General features: G+C 40.0%; 1 protein-coding gene across 2 annotated transcripts in view; it reads right to left on the reverse strand.

Moving 5' to 3' along the window:
- The window catches only part of si:dkeyp-84f3.5 (uncharacterized protein LOC334144 homolog), a 28185-nt gene extending 14074 nt beyond the window's left edge, over window positions 1-14111 (reverse strand). The window contains exons 1-3 of one of the 2 annotated variants that reach the window (XM_053495060.1): window positions 13956-14111; window positions 10602-10682; window positions 6399-6487 (exon numbers count right to left, since the gene is read on the reverse strand). The gene's annotated coding sequence lies outside the window, so the exon portion shown is untranslated. The remainder of the gene's footprint in view (window positions 1-6398; window positions 6488-10601; window positions 10683-13955) is intronic. The other variant, XM_053495059.1, reaches the window with a different exon arrangement.
- Window positions 14112-14911: the final 800 nt, after the last annotated feature.

Raw genomic sequence — 14911 nt, forward strand, 5'->3', positions numbered from 1 at the left:
CATACAGGGAGAGCAGAAAAAGGGTGTCCTGACAAAAAAAAGGCACAAAGTGGCACAGATCAGGCAGGACTCTACTGTTTATGTAAAGTAGATGGACATGTGGGAGGTGTGTGTGTGTTCCACTATTCACCCTGCCTTTGCTGGTGATACAGTCCAAAGAAAGATAGAGGACAGGGATGAAAATGCAGGCTTTTAGTAATGTACAAGTACAACAATTTAGGTAAAAAAAAAAGAAAAAGTAAATTAAAATAAATTAAAGCACCTGACATTTATGTGAATGTTACCATGGACCTAAACATCCTTGCAGGCATGCAAGTACACCCTTTCATGTCAATGATATTTACTAATCGTAGTGGCCACTTTCAGCAGGATGCCCTGGTACCATGCAAAAAAACGTTCAAGATTGGTTTGAGGAACCAAGATTTCAAGATGCTGACCTTTCTGCAGATCCGAAAGGTTCATCTATGGAGTGTGCTGGACAAAAGATTTGATAAAAAGCCCAAACTCACAATTTACAAGATTAAAGAATCTTCTGATATTACAGCACACTTCCAGAGGTCTTGTGGGTTCCATGTCTTGCAGGCTGCATGTACAGGGAGCAACAACTTACATATGCCAGTTTGGTAAAAGACATTATCCTGTGTACATCAAGAGCTGTGCTACTGGTGCTATTCAGTAACGACCATGTGCGCTACCACGCTATGTCATCATGGGCAGCAGGTTAGAACAAAGAGTGAACGTAAAATTCACCATGAAACTGGGCAAATCTGCCACAGAGATGTTTAACATAATTAGGCAACTTTGATGGCGATGCTGCAATAAGTCGTTTAAAGTATTTTAAGTGGCACCCACGCTTCAAAAGTGGAACATCAGACGACGAGAGATCAGGAAAACCTTTAACAAACCCAAGCCCAAAAATGTCGAAACCTTCTGCAACTTTTGCATGATGATCAATAACAAAGCACAACATTGTGGGTGTGTCATGGAAGAGTGTGGGCAATCCTCACGTGTGATTTAAACATGCGCTGTGTTGCTGCCAAGTTCATCCCTAGACTGCTGACCCAGGAGCAGAGGGAACAATGCACCTGCCAATAGTTAACAGTCTGCTCCGTCAGCGTGCCAAAGATGACCAGTCCTTCATGTCGAAGATCATTACCGGTAATGAAACTTGGGTGTATGGGTATGACCCTAAGACAAAGCAACAGTCTTCACGAAAGTCCAGAAGCCCATCATCTCCGTGAATAAAATAGGCAAGGCAGGTCAACAGCATTTTTTGACATTCACGACATTGTGCATCAAGAATTCGATCCCAGGGGCCAGAGCATCAATAAAAAATTCTACTGCAAGGTTTTAAGGCATCTGCAGAAGAACATACGGCAAAAGCAGCCGGATCTGTGGCACGTGAATCTGAAAACTTTTTCATACACCCTCGTATTAGGCAGGTATGTTGACTGACATATTCTTCATTAATGTGCTCGGCAAGTGATTTTATAATATGTGGGAAGCCAAATGCATAGCTGTGTACACAGGGCATTTTGAATGCATCTACAGTGAACACTGACTGTAATGATTCACCATATTTAACATTTTGAAGTACTGTTACTAGGACATGCAGCTAGAAGTAAGGTTTCTGATCACACAACTCTGAATGGCCTTTACTGTTGTACATGCAGAAATAGAAAAAACCTTGGTGTGATTTTAGATTCCAATCTCTCAATTGAAGCCTATGTAGATAATAGTGTAACACATGGGAGGCACCACAAATGCAGACACAAGGCGAAGTATTACCGGCAATTTTATTTAGAAAAAGAAGAAAAGGGTTAAGTGGGGGGAGGAAAGGGAAAGAAGGAAGGAAAGGATGCACGTACAGGCCTGTAGGCAGTAAACCACTGGCATACAGGCACAGACTGGTGAACGATGACAGCGGTCAGAGGGGCAGAGTGGGCGGACATGAGCAGCAGCTCCTGCAAGCTTCCTTGAAAGGCACTTCTCATGACTGGCTGAACCAGCTCCTCCCTGCTCTCCCAGACACTCCTCTCGTGGGCGGCTTTCTTGGCTGGGACCGAATGCCTTGTCGTGAAACACACAGCGGCCTTTACTTCTTTGGCAGCAGGAGCATGGATGCATAGCAAATGTACCTCCTGCATGGCACTCCTCACGCTTTTCACATCTGCCGCCCACCTCAGCTTGCTGGTTATCCATCGCTTTCCAGATCCAGACAAACGTAGTGACAGATGAACAGCCAAACAGACAAGCCATATCCCTCAAACTTCACTCCCCCATTCTATATTGCGGGGAGAAGTACGGATTACTACTACCAGAGATTAATCACCAGACAGGGCCCATTCCCGAGCCCTCACCACTTCGTACACCTGCAAACAGGGAAGCTGCCTATCTAGTGAGCTCCAGAGTGAGCAAGGAGCAAAAGAAGATTTAGGCGAACCAAACACAGGATAGCTAAAGATGAGGAAATATTGTCACTAAACGATGTAGAATAGTTAATTTACCGCTAGGCTGGATTAATCTAACGTCTTACTGTCTTGGATGTTCAACTAGGTGCATAACAAGCTCTAGAAGATAGGAGCACATCACCCCCACCTTATCCACACTGCACTGGCTCCCAGTGAAATTTCACACTGATTTCAAAAATCCTACTATTGACCTATAACGCATTAAATGGCCTTGCGCCACAGCACCTAAGTGAACTTAAGTGTCTTATGATGGGTAAAGGAGCAGATCCTGGGGACTCATGGATTTAGAATATTATGGCGAATTGGTATGTTTAGATGTTGTCTTCCCCACTCTCACTGATCAGTCAGATTCACTCAGTAGTTTAAGATTAAAATTTCCTATAGTTTTGTACCTGAGCCACCCACAAACTGCTCCTCAGAATGTGTCACAGGGCAGCTTAACACATTCTGAGGAAAGCACGGTCTACGTCTTTTCAGCTCCCACGTTTGGCTAGTGTCCCAAGGCATTTTGACACAGACATTGCCTTGTAACAGCCATCCTTACTGTTATGCACTATATGCAAAAATTCGCCATTGAGCCACCTCAGTGTGTGCTTTCAGGGAGCCCTGGGCTTTCTGGGCTCAGAGCAGATGATTTAACACAATGCCAGGGAAAAATGTTATGTATAACACATACATTGGAAATACCATGTGTAGCACTGCTTTCAAAGCATTTACATGGGAAACTAACTGTTGAGTTTTGACAAAGGCTATATTATGATGGCTACAGGGACAAGTGGGTCAATGCTTATTAAAAACATCAGGTTTTTGAAAGGTTGCTAACATCTATTTAGTTTATGTAGCAATTAGTTACCATAGGTGTTCCTGTGGTGTGGTGTGTTACTAATACACAGTGGTTAGCTACCAAAAATGTCCTTGGAAAGGCCAAAAGGTGAACTGCTGAGGGTCATGGGCACATCAAGTTTCATCAAGGCTAACGTGCCCAAGCTAATCCCCAAAACAGCTACTATAGTACAAAGTACTAAAAGTAAAAAAAATGTGAACCGGACTAACTATTGCAGCTTGTTGTGTATAAGGCTGCGTGGCTGCAGACTGATCAGAATAGCTTTGGCCACCAATAAAGGTGCCTACAATAGGCACCACTAAACCATAAGAAAAACTTGAAGTGATTAATCATGTTTTATTTTACATTCTTTGGACATATTGGTATGTTCTTTACCTGAGAAAGAGTACCAGAATACACTTTGGGAAAAAGACAAGCAGCCAGAGACCGTGTAATACTCTAGGAAATGTCCTAACTGGAAACATTGCATACTGGCATGTTACCTTGACACATAGCACTTGCCTAAACATTGGTGCAGATCTAGAACATGCTTTGAAGGCAATGGTATTCCTAATGGTAGTGTTAAAAAAAAAAAACATTGCTCTGAAATAGTTTGAGGACCACGAAGAGAAAAAAGTTTAAGTTCAAAAATTACCCTGCCAATTACCCAGATTCCAACCCAATCAAGAATATATGTGCTGGACAAAAAAGTTAAAACAATGGAGGTTAAAATTTGCAACTTACAGGATTTGCTGCTAATGTCAGACACCCTAGCCCACCTTTAGAGGTCTTGTGTTGATAAGGTTCTGAGGTTCTGATTACAAAAAAACATAAAAATATTTTAAATAGTAATGAACATTAGATGTATACAGTCTGCTTTATACTTTATGCTTTACACACAGACACACACAGGGGTTGGACAGTGAAACTAAAACACTGGCCAATTTAGTGTTGGAGGTTTCATGGCTAAAAATGACCAGTCTGGTGGCCAATATTTATTGATTGCACATTCCACCAGTAAGAGCAGATTGTGAAGGTTTAATTAGCAGAGTAATAGAACAGTTTTGCTTAAAATATTGCAACGCACACATTATGGGTGACGTATCAGAGTTCAAAACAGGGTAATGTCAGCATACCACCAAGAAGGACGAACCACATCCAACAGGAGTAACTGTGGACGCAAGATGAAGCTGTCTGAAAGGCATGTCCGGGTGCTAACCCGGATTGGATTTCAATGGTGCCAGCAGAGAAAATCTTGGATGTGGACAATCGAAACATGTATTGTTCTCTGATAAGTCCACCTTCACTGTCTTGAGTGTGTGAGAAGTCCTAAAGAAGCTTACCACCCAGTGTGTGTGTGTGTGTGTGTGTGTATATATATATATATATATATATATATATATATATGCACACACATACTGTATATAAAAAATTTACTCGTAGCCCCATTCACACGGTTGGTTTAAGGTTGGAAATTTGCGCTATTGTTCTGCCTCACCATTCTGTGAGAACAGAGACAGAATCAGGAGGCAATACTGCTTTGTCTTTAATCCAGGAGCAGAGGTAGTAATAGGGCTGAGATGAGATCTGTGTAAAAAGATGATGTGATGCCACCCTGGGGGTCTGCAGATGTGTCTGAAAACGGGCCATTAGTGCTAGATCCCTTGGCGTTGTTGGGCCTCCGTGCACTCACTTGTTTGTCTGGCACACTCGATGGCTGCATGGTCAGATTGAGCTCCGGGGAATTCGGAGGCCAGAGCAAATCCTTGACCTCTTTGTGCGCAAAGCCCTATATGTGACAAGCTAACAGGACACTGGGTGTTCTGATGCCTTTCAGTTGTGGCCAGCAATGACTTTTACTTTGTGGTACACTGGCTTTTCTGTGTGATTGAACCTGGCAGGCTGGCCTTTGATTCTCCACATGTATATATAAGCCTTGGGTGACAATGATCCTGTTACCAGTTTGCTGGTACATCACTGATAATCTATATTATTTAATTTACTTGGTGGTGGTGGTGTAAGCATTGTGGCTGATCTGTTTATATAGAGTTTAAAGCAGTAGTGGAGCACACAAAAAATGTTTAAGTTTAATGTTCGGGGGAGAAGGGCCTTAGTCAGGGAGGTGACCAAGAACCCGATGGTCTCACTGTCAGAGCTCCAGAGCTTTGCTCTTGTTTGCACATTTGCACGTGCACTTTATGTTGTCTGTAAAAATGTTATACTTAGCTAGTTAGTTTTTGTTAATTTATGTTGTCATTTATGTTAGGTCTCTCTGTCCTGTCTCTGCTAGCCAGCTAACTAGGCCTCTTGGTTAGCTAGTTTAGTGTCTGTTAATTTATGTTCTAAATTTATGTTGCATTTAGCACCTTGGTCCTGGAGGAACGTTGTTTCGTTTCACTGTGTACTAACTGTATATGGTTGTAATGACAATAAAGCCTACTTAAACTTGAACTTGAAGAGGTCCTCTGATGAGAGAGGAGAACCTTCTAGAAGGTCAACCATCTCTGCGGCAATCCACCAATCAGGCCTATATAATAGAGTGGCCAGAAGGAAGCCACTCCTTAGTAAAAGGCATATGGCAAAGGCTTATGGAGTTTGCCAAAAGGCACCTGAGGGACTCTCAGACCATGAGAAACAAAATTCTCAGGTCTGATGAGACTCTCTGGCCACTCTACCACATAGGCCTGATTGGTGGATTGCTGCAGAGATGGTTGTCTTTCTAGAAGGTTCTCCTCTCTCATCAGAGGACCTCTGGAGCTCTGACAGAGTGACAGGGTTCTTGGTCACCTCCCTGACTAAGGCCCTTCGCCCTCGATCGCTCAGTTTAGATGGCCGGCCAGCTCTAGCAAGAGTCCTGGTGGTTTCAAACTTCTTCCACTTACAAGTGATGGAGGCCACTGTGATCATTATGACCTTCAAAGCAGCAGAATTTTTTCTGTAACCTTTCCCAGATTTGTGCCTCGAGACAATCCTGTCTTGGAGGTCTACAGACAATTCCTTTGACTTCATGCCTGGTTTGTGCTTTGACATGAACCGTCAACTATGGGACCTTATATACAAAAGTGTGCATTTTTCCAAATGTCATGTCAATCAACTGAATTTACCACAGGTGGACTCCAATTAAGCTGCAGAAACATCTCAAGGATGATCAGGGAAAACAGGATGCGTCTGAGCTCAATTTTGATGGCAAAGGCTGTGAATACATGTACATGTGCTTTCTCAATTTTTTTATTTTTAATAAATTTGCAAAAATCTCAAGTAGACTTTTTTCAAGTTGTCATTATGGGGTGTTGTGTGAAGAATTCTGAGAAAAAAAAATAATTTAATCCATTTTAGAATAAGGCTGTAACATGACATAAAATGTGGAAAAAGTGATGCGCTGTGAACTATATGCAAACAGTGGGTACGGAAAGTATGCAGGCCCCCTTAAATTTTTCACTTTGTTATATTGTAGCCATTTGCTAAAATCATTTAAGTTAATTTTTCCCTCAATACAATCGTGGCTAAAAGTTTTGAGAATTACACAAATATTAGTTTTCACAAAGTTTGCTGCTAAACTGCTTTTAGATCTTTGTTTCAGTTGTTTCTGTGATGTACTAAAATATAATTACAAGCACTTCATACGTTTCAAAGGCTTTTATCGACAATTACATGACATTTATGCAAAGAGTCAGTATTTGCAGTGTTGGCCCTTCTTTTTCAGGACCTCTGCAATTTGACTGGGCATGCTCTTAATCAATTTCTGGGCCAAATCCTGACTGATAGCAACCCGTTCTTTCATAATCACTTCTTGGAGTTTGTCAGAATTAGTGGGTTTTTGTTTGTCCACACGCCTCTTGAGGATTGACCACAAGTTCTCAATGGGATTAAGATTTGGGGAGTTTCCAGGCCTTGGACCCAAAATTTTAACGTTTTGGTCCCCGAGCCACTTTTGCGTTATGGCACGGTGCTCCATCGTGCTGGAAAATGCATTGTTCTTCACCAAACTGTTGTTGGATTGTTAGAAGAAGTTGCTGTTGGAGGGTGTTTTGGTAACATTCTTTATTCATGGCTGTGTTGTGAGCCCACTCTCTTGGATGAGAAGCAACCCGCCACATGAATGGTCTCAGGATGCTTTACTGTTGGCATGACACAGGACTGATGGTAGCGCTCACCTTTTCTTATCCGGACAAGCCTTTTTCCAGATGCCCCAAATAATCAGAAAGGGGCTTCATCGGGGACCATGACTTTGCCCCAGTCCTCAGCAGTCCATTCACCATACTTTCTGCAGAAGATCAATCTGTCCCTGATGTTTTTTTTTTAATGAAGAGAAGAGGCTTCTTCGCGGCCCTTCTTGACACCAGGCCATCTTCCAAAAGTCTTCGCCTTACTGTGCGTGCAGATGCGCTCACACCTGCCTGCTGCCATTCCTGTGCAAGCTCTGCATTGGTGGCACTTCAATCCCGCAGCTGAATCCTCTTTAGGAGATAATTCTGGCGCTTAAAGCCTTCTTAACAAGAATTGAACCTCTTTCTTCGAAGTTCTTGATGATCCTATAAATTGTTGATTTTGGTGCAATCTCAGTAGCCACAATATCCTTGCCTGTAAAGCCATTTTTACGCAACGCAATGATGGCTGCCGTTTCTTTGCAGGTCACCATGGTTAACAATGGAAGAACAATGATTTCAAGCATCACCCTCCTTTTAACATGTCAAGTCTGCCATTCTAACCCAATCAGCCTGACATAATGATCTCCAGCCTTGTGCTCGTCAACATTCTCACCTAAGTTAACAAGATGATTACTGAAATTATTTCAGCAGGTCCTTTAATGACAGCAATGAAATGCAGTGGAAAGGTTTTTTCGGGATTAAGTTAATTTTCATGGCAAAGAAAGACTATGCAATTCATCTGATCACTCTTCATAAAATTCTGGAGTATATGCAAATTGCTATTATGAAAACTTTTCTAGTTTCCAATATTTATGTAATTCTCAAAACTTTTGGCCACACAGCACGACAGAAAAAAACACAGAATTGTTGACAATTTCTAAGTATTCACACCCTTTGCTGTGACACTTGTATATTTAACTCAGGTGCTGTCCATTTCTTCTGATTATCCTTGAGATGGTTCTACACCTTCATTTGAGTCCAGCTGTGTTTGATTATACTAAATGGACTTGAAAGCCACACCCCTGTCCATATAAGACCTTACAGCTCACAATGCATGTCAAAGCAAACGAGAATTATGAGGTCAAAGAGACTGCCTGAAGAGCTCAAAAACAGAATTGTGGCAAGGCACAAATCTGGCCAAGGTTACAAAAAAATTTCTGCTGCACTAAAGGTTCCTAAGAGCACAGTGGCCTCCATAATCCTTAAATGGAAGATGTTTGGGACGACCAGAACCCTTCGTAGACCTTCGTTAGCAAACTAAGCTATCGGGGGAAAAGAGCCTTGGTAAGAGAGGTAAAAAAGAACCCAAAAATCACTGTGCCTGAGCTCCAGAGATGCAGTCGGGAGATGAAACAAAGTTGTAGAAAGTCAACCATCAAAGCCTTCCACCAGTTGGGGCTTTATGGCACAGTGGCCCGACGGAAGCCTCTCCACACTGCAAGACACATGAAAGCCCGCATGGAGTTTGCTAAATAAGTGGGAAATAAGATTCTCTGGTTTGATGAGGCCAAGAACTGTTTGGCCTTAATTCTAAGCGGTATGTGTGTAGAAAACCAGGAACTGCTCATCACCTGTCTAATACAGTCCCAACAGTGAACCATGGTGGTGGCAACATCATTCTGTGGGGGTGTTTTTCAGCTGCAGGGACAGGACGACTGGTTGCAATCGAGGGAAAGATGAATGCGGCCAGGTACAGGGATATCCTGGATGAAAACCTTTTCCAGAGTGCTCAGGGCCTCAGACTGGGCAAAAGATTTACTTTCCAACAAGACAATGATTCAAGCACACAGCTAAAATAATAAAAGAGTGGCTTCACAACAACTCTGTGACTATTCTTGAATGGCCTGGCCAGAGCCCTGACTTAAACCCAATTGAGCATCTCTGGAGAGACCTAAAAATGGCTGTGCACCAACGTTTACCATCCAATCTGACAGAACTGGAGAAGATCTGCAAGGAGGAATGGCAGAGGATCCCCAAAGCCACGTGACTTATGGTTGTATTAGATCAAAAGAGTGCTTTTACTAAATACTGAGCAAAGGGTCTGAATACTTAGGACCAGGTGATATTTCAGTTTTTCTTTTTAATAAATCTGCAAAAATGTCAACAATTCTGTGTTTTTCTGTCACTATGGGGTGCTGTGTGTACATTAATGAGAAAAAAAAAAATAACTTAAATGATTTTAGTAAATGGCTGCAATATAACAAAGAGTGAAAAATTTAAGGGGGTCTGAATACTTTCTGTACCCACTGTATATATGGATTATATTGTGAGCATAATTTGTTCCGGAAGTGTGCTTGTATACCAAAACACTCGTATATTAAAGCAAATTGCCCCATAAGAAATTATAAAAAAAACAGATTATTCATTCCATAAAAAAATCTAAAAATAAGTAATACAAAATATAAAGTTAAAATAAAACAAATTAACTTTACCTTTAAAATAAAATAAAAAATCCCGACAGTTAAGTGGTTCTGTTACTGTGTTTGTGCGCGCACATGCTGTGTATGTGTGTCCGTGTGTGTGAAGCTAAGGTAAGTTGAGTGAAGGAATGACTCGCTCCTCTCTTATTTGGGCTGCTGTGTGAGATGACTTTCTCATACACACAGACACACACTAACGAAAACACTGCTTAATCGAAAAACTTAATAAGGAACATCTATAATGACACTCGAGTGCACGCACACACTAACTGAATCACCGCGAGAGGAGGAGGGAGAAGGCGCGCACACACACACACTAATGGAATCAGTGGTTTCTTACACAGAGCAAGAAACAGGATATTGCTTTTGCTTTATGCTTTTAGTTTATAGTAAACAGTGCACGTGTGCACGGATGTTAACTATACGAGTGGCGCACATGCACTGAGACCGAGCATGGGAGAAGATTACCCACAATTCCGCAGCGCGAGAGAAAGAACAATTGGCTCAGTTGGGATCACGTGACGCACGGCGTAAAAACTAGAGGCAAGTATCGAGCTACAAGATACTCGACACTCGTAAATCAAGACTCGCTCGTTTAATCAAATTCAATAAAAACATTTTTAACGAACGCTCGCAAACCGGGTTACTTGCAATCCGAGGTTCCACTGTGTATATATATATATATATATATATATATATATATATATATATATATGTCTGAAATTCATGCATCACTTACCTGGATTATTTGCTGCACAGTCTACTCTTCAGCCAACTGATGCCAAAATACAGTAGACACTATATTCCCCTCATTAGATTTCTAAAGCAATACAAACAAAATTGTATTAAACTTACGCAAAATTCTGTCCTTTCTGAAAATCAGAAATGTCTTTAAAATATTAAATTCAAGACATGCTTAAAAATATGTGCATCATTCGCTTTTCAATATAAAACCAATCATCAAAAAACAAGACAATAACTTTTTTTAATACTCATTTTAAAAACCAAAATTAAAGAAAGGGTAACGGCTCATTTTCTCCCTACTGATTTTGTGTTGAAATGAAAAATGGAAAGAAAAAAAAAGATCAGCACTATTCTAGCGCGTTAGTTTTTTTTTCAGACATAAGTGGCATTACTTAAAAGTTATAATTTTTACTGAATAACTGGCATTTTTATTTTATTTTCCCTGAAGAGTATGAATGGATGTAAGGAAGCCAAACATGCAACCCTTTGTTGAACAACAACAGGTGATGATTACACAAACTTTAAATTTAAGACACATGATTTAGCAAACGTAAACAATTAATAAAAAAAAACAATTATGTAATTTTTAAAATATAAACAATTATAAAAACATTTAATTATGCTTTTTACCCATAGTTCATCAAACGGCTGCAAGTTTGGTTTCCTTCATGCTCTTCAGGGAAACAAAATAAAGACTTTTCCATTTTTTATTTGAAAACGAAAAATTATCTTTGTTCTTTCATCTTGGTTTGGAAAATAAACACTGAAAAAAAGTGATTTTCACTTTTTTTTTTTTTACATCTCTAGAATATCAAAGGATATATTTTTCCCATAATTTGGTTCAAGTAGTGAAACTCTCATGTTTTACAATTACTATATATAAAGTCAAATTTTCCTATACATTTTTTTTTATTATAATTATTTCTATGCTTACAGCTGAATCCTAACCACTCTGCTGGAAAGGGATGTCATTAGTTACTTTTTTTCATTTCATTTTTTTTGTAAAATAATATGTCTATTCACCTATTTTAAGTATCACTCATCCCTAGCCACTGTACATAATTTAAATAACATTACATTAGTTGTTGCAGAAAGAAAAGGATAATCAACTGAATATCTTAGCCTGGGTAGTAGTGTGATACAGTCCCGATCAAAAGTTTAAGACCACTTAAAAAATGGCAAAAATCATATTTTGCATGGTTGAATCTTAACAAGGTTTCAAGTAGAGCTTTAACATGCAACAAGAAGAAATGGGAGTGAGACGAAACATTTTTTGAGCATGCAATTTCAATGCAAGTTTTACAGCAACTTCCAAACTTAGTACTGAGTAGCTCCACCATTATTGTTGATCACTTAAAAAATTTGTTGCGGCATGCTTGATTCAAGTGTTTCCATGAGGTGAGTGGGAACATTTCTCCGAATGGTAAAGACGGCCGCACGAAGGGCATCCATTGTCTGAAACTGTTGTCCATTTTTGTAAACTGCCCTTGCCATCCATCCCGAAAGGTTCTCAATTGGATTTAGATCAGGGGAACACGCAGGATGGGCCTATTGAAAAACCCAGTCGTTACCACACAGACGAGGGCCCTCAGTCATAAGGAATGCTCTCTGCAACATCTGGACATAGCCTGCGACCATTTGACACTCCTGCACTTCCTGAAGCTCCATTGTTCCACTGAAGGAAAAAGTACCCCAGACCATTTTGGTTCCCCCTCCACTGTGACGCGTAGAAAACATCTCAGGTGGGATCTGCTTGTCATGCCAGTAACGTTGGAAACCATCAGGGCCATCAAGGTTAATTTTTTTCTCATCAGAAAACAAAACTTTATTCCACCTTTGAATGTCCCATGTTTGGTGCTCTCTTGCAAAGTCCAAACAACAGTTCTGTGGATTACAAAGAGACGAGGTCTTTGAAGACGTTTTTTGTTTTTGAAGCCCTTCAGTCTCAGTGCTGGGTCTTACACTTGCCTTTTTTTGTTCCCTTAGGATAATTTAAGAAATTCCAAATGACTGTCTTACACATCAGCAGTGATGGCGCTCTGAGAGACCCTGCTTATGCAGTTCAACAACCCGACCACGTTCAGAAAGGGAGTTTTTTTTTTTTTTTTTGCCTTTTTTTGACAGAAAATGACAATGAAGCCACATCTTTGCACAGATTTGGCCTTTTAAAGGCATGTGGTCCTAGAATTTTAATCAGCTGTAAAACAGCCTGTTTTAGTTTAATCATTGTTTTTATTAAATTGCATGCTCAAAAAATGTTTTGTCTCACTCCCATTTCTTCTTGTTGCATGTTGAAGCTCTACTTGGAACCTTGTTAAGATCCAACCATGCAAAATATGATTTTTTGCCACCTTTTAAGTGGTCTTAAACTTTTGAACGGGACTGTATGATATTAATACCATTTTTCACACATGAAGAACACCCCCACTTACAACCATGAAGACAACCCCACACAAATTTGAGGCATCTCGTCCTAATATTCTTACTTTAATCACAAAATTGCAAAATGGCAGACAAAGCAAATTTTTCATGGACGTGTTGCAACTGGTACGCCTTGTAATTAAAAGTTAGAAATATGAAAAGTTCAAGCAAAAAGCAATCAATAAATAAATACAAAGAAAATTGATTTGTTCATCTAATTATACAGGATTTAGTTTAGGGTTTTTTTTTTGTACATGAGAATGATAGCCATAAATATAAATGACTACATACTGTAGTTGAATTTGGTACATTTAAGTACAAATATGCTAGCGTCAGAGGCAATAAAACCTATATTTTGCCGTTCCTAACAGGCGAACATAGTATCCTCTGAAAGACAACTACAGAAGTTTAACTTTTTTTTTTTTTTTTTGTAAATCGGTAAATTTGAAGTGCCTTTATTTTCCGGAGGAAAATATTATACGGCTTAGAAAAAAACCCACAGAGCGGCAATCAAGGAACAGAATTCAGAAATCAGGGCTAATAACAGGCTATAAGTTTATTTTACACATGTACTTTATTAAAGCGCACGTTAATATTCTGCTGAATCAATAATCTTAATCGCGGTACAGTATGCTAATCGTAATAGCATAGCAACATGGCGTTACACAACATAGCTCGACCATTGTTAGCTAAACTAACCGTATTACAAATACCAAATTGGACCAAATGGCAGATACCTATATGCAGCTAAAACCTTTAATATAGTTAACAGTTCTGTAAAGTCATATGACAAATTATATCATAATGGTTTGCAGACAGGGACATTTTTCCTGGAGAGCTAGACTGCTATGCTAGCTAAACCAGCTCTCGCCTAAATAGACGGCATATTCAAGAGGATTAAGTGCCTTGTTATGAAACGAGCACTGACCGCTTTAATTCTTCGTGATTTCAACGTTTTGCCGTCCTTGTGTGTGGTGTTGATTCATTTTACCACACAAATGCGGCGGAAGCGATTCTGTTTAGCAGTAATACGCTGCACTGCTATCCACCAAAGGTGCTATGAAAAAGTTGACGCTTCGCTTAAACTCGCATGCGCAAAAGCGTGCGCATGCGCTATGTATATCTGATTACCCCTTGTCAGTCTCGCAACAACTGTTGGCACTCTCGCACCATTCTACTTCAAAAACAGGGGCGTCAACCTGGATTCAAAAAGATAGAATGAAAGAAGCCTGGAATTAAAGCCTGCACCCACATGTCTCTTTCTGGATCCAGTTTGACATCTCTGCTCTAAATTGTGTTTTGTACTGATAGCTGAAACTGACCATGCATATTGAAATCAATGCATATGCTTCAAGATACACAAAGTTTCATAAGTCGTTGTGGTCAGATAAGTCTCAGGGCAAAATGTACACTATATGGACAAAGAATTTGGCAAATCAGCAATGACATTGTATCCAAATACATATATTTCATTATGAAGTAAATGCTTTTTTTGCAGGATTATTTCCACTCTCTTTGGAAAACTGTTACAAGATTTTGGAGTGTTTTTGTGGGAATTCGTGCCCATTCATTCTGTAGAGCATTTAAGAGGTCAGAAGGCACTGATGTCTATTTTAGTTCATACCAAAGGTTCTTGATTAGGATGAGGTCAAGGCTTTGTGTGGGCCAGTTAATTTCTTCCACACTGAACTCATCATTTTCGTTTGCTTTAGTAGTGGCAGCTATTGGGAGTCAGCATATTTCTGTACATAACAATCCATTTGCCCCATTCCGAGGCATGAGCCATGCATAAATTTGACAAATCACCACTAAAATCGATCTTTGAATAAATAAAAAAAATGTGCAATGTATTTTGCAACTACATATCATATTTCTGAACATGGT

The sequence above is a fragment of the Clarias gariepinus genome, chromosome 4 (genome assembly GCF_024256425.1).
Source record: "Clarias gariepinus isolate MV-2021 ecotype Netherlands chromosome 4, CGAR_prim_01v2, whole genome shotgun sequence".
Lineage (NCBI taxonomy): Eukaryota > Metazoa > Chordata > Actinopteri > Siluriformes > Clariidae > Clarias > Clarias gariepinus.